Source organism: Dermacentor variabilis, chromosome 2 (genome assembly GCF_050947875.1).
Source record: "Dermacentor variabilis isolate Ectoservices chromosome 2, ASM5094787v1, whole genome shotgun sequence".
In the NCBI taxonomy this organism is placed as follows: domain Eukaryota; kingdom Metazoa; phylum Arthropoda; class Arachnida; order Ixodida; family Ixodidae; genus Dermacentor; species Dermacentor variabilis.
Genome location: NC_134569.1, coordinates 213,444,315 through 213,450,352, shown reverse-complemented (window position 1 = coordinate 213,450,352; position 6,038 = coordinate 213,444,315). Strand labels below are relative to the sequence as shown.

Here is a 6,038-nt window from a genome sequence, read left to right as displayed (position 1 = left end):
CAAAACCTTGCAAACTTTAAAGGCGCGTAGTATAGAGAACACAGTTTTCTACACGTCAACCCATTTACTCCAAATCTATGGCATCTCTCACACGGAATGAAGGCAAACTGAATTTAATTTACCTTCGCCCGATAGCACGCGAAAAAGCTGGAGGCTTATTTGGACGTTTTTTTTAGGGTGCCTTGGAAAAAGGGTTGAAGTTTAAATGCTTACAGCGAAGCTTTTTATGGCTAGGGTTTGGTGCATTTTTGTTTTGCGTGTGCAAATGCCGTGGGCCGATCCCGTAGATAATGCAATGCCGAGCCGAATCACGGCGGAGGTGAAGCAGGCTTCAAGCACTACGCTAACTTGCAAAAATAAGTTGAATACCTTGGCTACAAATAGAACCCGTATCAGATATTATGCTGGTAAGAACAGATACTGCACTCTGACCCGCGTTGGCAGCGTCTACGCTTGCACCGACCTCTCTTTGTCGGCGTTCCAAGCGCTTGCCCATCTCCTTCCCCACCGCTCTCCCGTGGTGGCGGTCCCGTCGAAACGTCACGCTTGTCTACCTTGCACCGACTTCTAGGGACGGCGATCCCGTCGTCCGCGCGGATATGTACAAAAATCACGGTAAATGAGTTCGTACCTTTGTTGAAAATTCTGTGTCACCTCTGTGTTGTGTGCTAAACAGCTTAGCTGGTCATGCGCCTTCACGGAATGCAATGGCTCATTATTTTTTCTTTGCTCCATCGTTCGTTAAGCGCTACACCATGTACCACAGCGGTACATGCTACCCGAGCCAGGAAGTAGCAGCTGTAGCCTGAGGTGCCAACGCCGCATTCCACCGACGTCCTGCGCGACGGGAGACCGAGGGAGCAGCCGCGACCACCAAGGCCGGCAGGCGCGCGCAGCAGCTAAGCCCAGCGGGGGTGATATATATATATATATATATATATATATATATATATATATATATATATATATATATATATATATATATATATATATATATATATGTATATGGACCTCTCGCCGGCGTCCGAGAGCGAGAGGGCGGCACTCGCACGCGCGCGTCACGCGACTTCATCGCAGACAACAATCCGTTTCGCCCCGCGGCGTCGCCTCACCGCATCTCATCTGTCGAGGCGCGCTCGTGACGTGGCGTCGCGGTGGTGCCCCCTCCCCTCAGGCAACACCTGGCGCGCTATCGCTACAGCAGGCTGTTCCGATTTGCCCGCTCTGCTCTGTCGAGGCGCGCCCGTGACACGGTGTTGCAGTCAATGGGGACTTGGGTGCCGTTTCGCTTCTACAGACGCTGGCTTTTGCGCTCAATGGGCTATTTGAAGCTTTCCAATCAATAAATGTGTTCGACGTAGACTAGGAATTTTGATCCGCTTCACTGTTCGACGGCGTAGGTAATAATCATGCTCAACAGCGTACGTATCCTAATTTTGTTCATAAAGCAACCAACTTCACGGTGGTTCGACTTGGGGTGCTATAACGTAAAGCTATTCCAAACTTTTATGTTCCAATTCTGCAATCAGCCCTCCATGATTGGTGAAAACATTTTCGCACAACCCCTACTTCGCCTCTCTGTCACGCGATGTCACGAAAACGGCGAAAACATTATTATTTGTGATTCGACGCATTTTTCCTTATTAGCGCTCAGCTATTGGTAAAGCGTTTTTGGGCTGTGCTCACTTCGCCTGTCTTTCACGCGACGCCATAAAACCGCGAAAGTTCACCGCGTCAAAGTGACGTGTACGCGTGACAGGCGCATTAATAGGCCGAACAAAAGTGAATATTTTTCTGAATAGCGAGGCAGTGCCCCGTTCCAAAGGAATAGAAGATGTCTGCCCGCCGATCACTCAGGCACTCGCTGCTCGCCTCTGCCGGTGAACATGGTTTATTTGCGCATAATAAACATTTTTTCGTGGCAGTAAAATGTTATCGAGCCATTTCGGCACGTATACGACATCACTCTGCAAACTCTTCCTTGCTGAGGATGCATTTTAGCGGTATTTTTAACCTTCCGTTGCACCCTGCCGTGATTTTCGATCAGCCACCGAAAACTAAGCAAGGCGTATCGAACCAATCGCAGTTGCCGGCACGACCCTTCTCATCCGGTTATCTGCCTTCACTGTGCTGGCTCGGCCTCATCGAAACCATCTCCACTTGAGCGTGCTCCCCGCCTCGTGTTAGCCAAGTAGATAAGAAAAAAAACCTGCTCAATGTAGACAATGCTATTCGCTCTGAAAGAAAAATAAGTGTCCTCCTATAAAGGAGGACCTCATCGGATTGTGCTTTTCAAACAAAGCTGCGGGTACCGCCCGTTGCTTGCGTCGGTGTTTACGTGAATTTGACGTCAGGAGATTGTAATAAAAACAGATTTATATAGTTTTACGTTATATGGCCCTTGATTGCTATAATGCTCAGGCAGCCCGATCATTATTGTAACACGGGTTATTGAGAAGCTATCACGAGGATAATTGAGGTTGACCAATTTATCATTCCCAACGTTGGTTGAAAGGGTTAGTGTAACTGATATGAAAGTGCAAGAACCGCAGCTTCATGTACAGGATTTTTGAACGAATTTATTTGTGTTATCGACAACTAGTAATAACCAGTCGGGCAAGCTAGTTTTGCAAACTGAAGATTGTGACAGCTTCGTCCATTGTGCGCTTGTGCACCAGCGTTACCTACAAGGAATTTCCTCGTTCACATTTTTACGTTCTTCCACATGTGGGTCGTTTGAATTCCTTGCATCCGCCTGACACCTTTCCATTCTTCTTTGTTCCGTTCTCTGAAGGCTTATACTTAAGCCTTCCTCGTGTGAAGTAAGAAAACGTTTTTGTGTTTTCCAACTACAACCTTCTTAAGATCGCTTGCGCATTCAATGACCTCGGTGGCTGCGCCAAAGGATATTAAGTAGCGCAAAGGCTACGGTCGTGGATACTGCAGTCCTGTCTGAAGAAGCCGTATTGTGAGACGCGTTCCATATACAAGCAAGTAAAATACTTATCATTGCGTCTTTTCTCTTAGACTACCATAAAAATTGATCTTTAAACTCTCGATTTCCGCCTTGTCTTTTAAAAAGAACATTCGCTGCTTCTTCCCGCACCGTGCTAAGACTAATTAAATTCAACTTGCATTAATTTCATGCAAGAGATGATATAGATGTGAAGTAAATGGGTTAACGTGCAGAAAACTGCGTTCTCTATACCGCACCCTTTAAAAGTTTGCAACGTTTTGCAACTCCATGACGAGATATTTTCACCTTGCCCTAATTAAGATTTCTTGTGGGTGAATAAAAGATGTGGGCTGAAAAAGTAGTCGCACTTCCGCGATACGGAAGGATTGTTATGCATATTATAAAAATTTAGGTTGACCCACCCCGAAATTTGAAGCTGGACCACAACGACATCTCAGTTTGCCCACATCCAAGGTTCAAGTTGGGCCACTTCCAAATTTAAGTGGGCCCACTCCCAAATTTAAGTTGGCCCACTCCCAAATTTGAAGTTGGCCCACGTTCAAATTTCTAGTTTGCCAACCCCCTATTTTAATTTGGGCCATGTCCAAATTTCAAGTTGGCCCACCCCTTAATTTAAGTTGCCCCATCCCGCATTTCCAGTTGTCCCACCCACAAATTTTAAGTTGGCCCACCCCCAAGTTTAAGTTGGCCCCCTCACAAATTTCAAATTGGCCCACATTGAAATTTCAGTTGGTCCACCTCCAAATTTCAAGTAGACCCAACCCCAAATTTCAGCTGGCCCCACTCCTACTATAAGCTTCGCCATGCGTTTTCTAAGGGGCCCTATGCATCTCTGTGGGTATTCCCTTTCTATTTCTTTGTTTAAAAATTTTTCTTATCACTTAAAAGATTACAATCATGTACAATATGACAAGATTAAATGTCCTAAATTTGAAAATTACGCATTTTTGTGCAATTACAAGGCATTGCACTTCTTGCACTTTGACGGGCTTGGCAGCTCGCCATAGAATGCTTACGCATAAAACAGCTTCGCTGATAATTGGGATGTAATGTTGCAATGTCACACAGGTCTGCCGTCACAAAGTCACACAGGTATGTCGCCGATGATATGCCCAGTGTCAGGATTGGCTAAAATTTTTCCTTACGAACAATTCTAGCGTAAGACCTGTATGCGGATGTGGGTCCAGTTCCTCACGTGGTTGCGCTATTCCAACGTGTGTTTTGCTCGCGATAGCGTATGCTCGCGCGTCAACTAACAGCGGCGCATCCGCTGCGCCCACACCATGACGTAGCGTTGATGCTGGCGGTGCGAGACATTTCGTCACGTGATCACATTCCGTCACGGCGACCGAATCTGTTTCTAAAGCAGAAATTGCTGCAACATCGCTCTGGAGACAACGAGATGGCTTTACCACGACTAGGTGTCTGTCTTAGAAGCGACCATGTCATTTTTGTTTATTTATTCTTATTTTTTAATTTATAACGCACTGCAGGCCCCAGTAAGGGCCCAGTAAGGAGGGGCATAAGTTATGTACAAAAACGAAAAGAAAAGCATACATAAATGCAAGAAGAATAGGATAATGCTTGAAGATTGTAATAATTGAATGAGGAGGTTATATGACACAGTCTAGAAAATTAAGGTTTCGATGAAGAAAAAGTTCGGCACCGTCATGCTCGGCTTGGCGGTCCCTACGTGGGACCGCGTGGTGTCTCCCCTGCGTCTTCTCTGGATCGAATAAAGTTATTTCACTCACTCACTCATGCACGAAAAAGGTACAGATCTAAGAGCAAGGTACCAATGAAAAACCCTGAAATTATTTAGTAGCATATTTTCTGAATGTCAGCAATACTACATAAATGTGTACCGGTAAGCTGCTCCAGTCTGTTACTGTGCGCGAAGAGAAAATGAATATTTCAAAACGTTAGTTTTGGTGAGATAAGGCATTAAAGAATCGACGTGTAGATGCCATGTTAGGCGGGGTAAAAGTGGCTTTAAATAGTGTATGGTCTGAGAGAGAGACAGTGAACTTTAATGAGCACCAACAGTTCAGTCGGCTGGGCCTAGGACTCCCACGATGGGACGTAGATGTCTTGCCTCTTCGCCGCTTCGTAGGCCTGCTGGGTCGCCTAGAGTTGGTCGTCGAGATGGGAGCTGCGCTGGGCGGCGTGCCATCTCGACGAGAGGGTCACGGGATTAAGGTCTAGGTATTGATGTTTGCACTCCCATAGCATGTGGGGGAGTGTTGCTGATTCAGTTTTACAGTCCTTGCAAGTCTGGCTCGGGTAGATGTCGGGGTATATAGTGTGATAGCGTGTGAGGGAGGTGTATGTATTCGTCTGTAACAGGTGAAGGGTGGTTGCCTGTGCTCTGTTTAACTTGCGGTGAGGGGTAGGGAAGGTTCTTCTTGCGAGGTAAAATGACTTCACAAGGTCGTTGTATCTTGTAAGGCGGTCGCGTCCTGCGGGTGCACCTGCACCGTCTCCGGCACGGTTGACTAGTCCTCGTGCTACGGAGTGTGTAACCTCGTTGAGGTTGGTGAGGTGCGGGTGGACAACGCCGGCGTGTGCTGGGATCCAGACGAGGGGGATTTGATTTTCAGACGAATGCGGGGCTTGTTGTAAGATATGGAATGATTGCTGAAAAATACGACCCTTGATGTAGTTGTTGACTGCTGTGCGAGAATCGCTCAGTATGGTGTGACAGGCTGGGTCAAGAGTGGCCAGGACGATGGCCACTTCCTCGGCCGTCTCGGCATTTTTGGTAACGATGCTGACAGTATGTCGGAGCAAGCCGCCTGCTGTGGTAACCGCTGCAAAGCGCTGTGCAGATTGGTACTCAGCTGCGGCGACGAAGGTGACGCCCGCGGTGTTGGCATAAGCTTTGATGAGGGAGGAAGCTCGTGCCTTCCTGCGTTCTTTGTTGTGGTCTGGGTGCATGTTTTTCGGAATAGGGTCGGCGTGTATACATTGCTGAATGTCGCGTGGTATTGGGTGTTTGTCTCCATGTTGGTGGTGGTAGGTGATATTAAGCTTGTTTAGAATGCTGCGGCCCGTTTCCGTG

General features: G+C 47.1%; 1 non-coding gene across 1 annotated transcript; it reads right to left on the bottom strand.

Annotated features, from left to right (window-relative positions):
- Positions 1–265: 265 nt before the first annotated feature.
- Positions 266–448, bottom strand: LOC142573519 (U2 spliceosomal RNA). The gene has a single exon (XR_012826351.1). It is a non-coding gene; the product is annotated as a U2 spliceosomal RNA (small nuclear RNA).
- Positions 449–6,038: the final 5,590 nt, after the last annotated feature.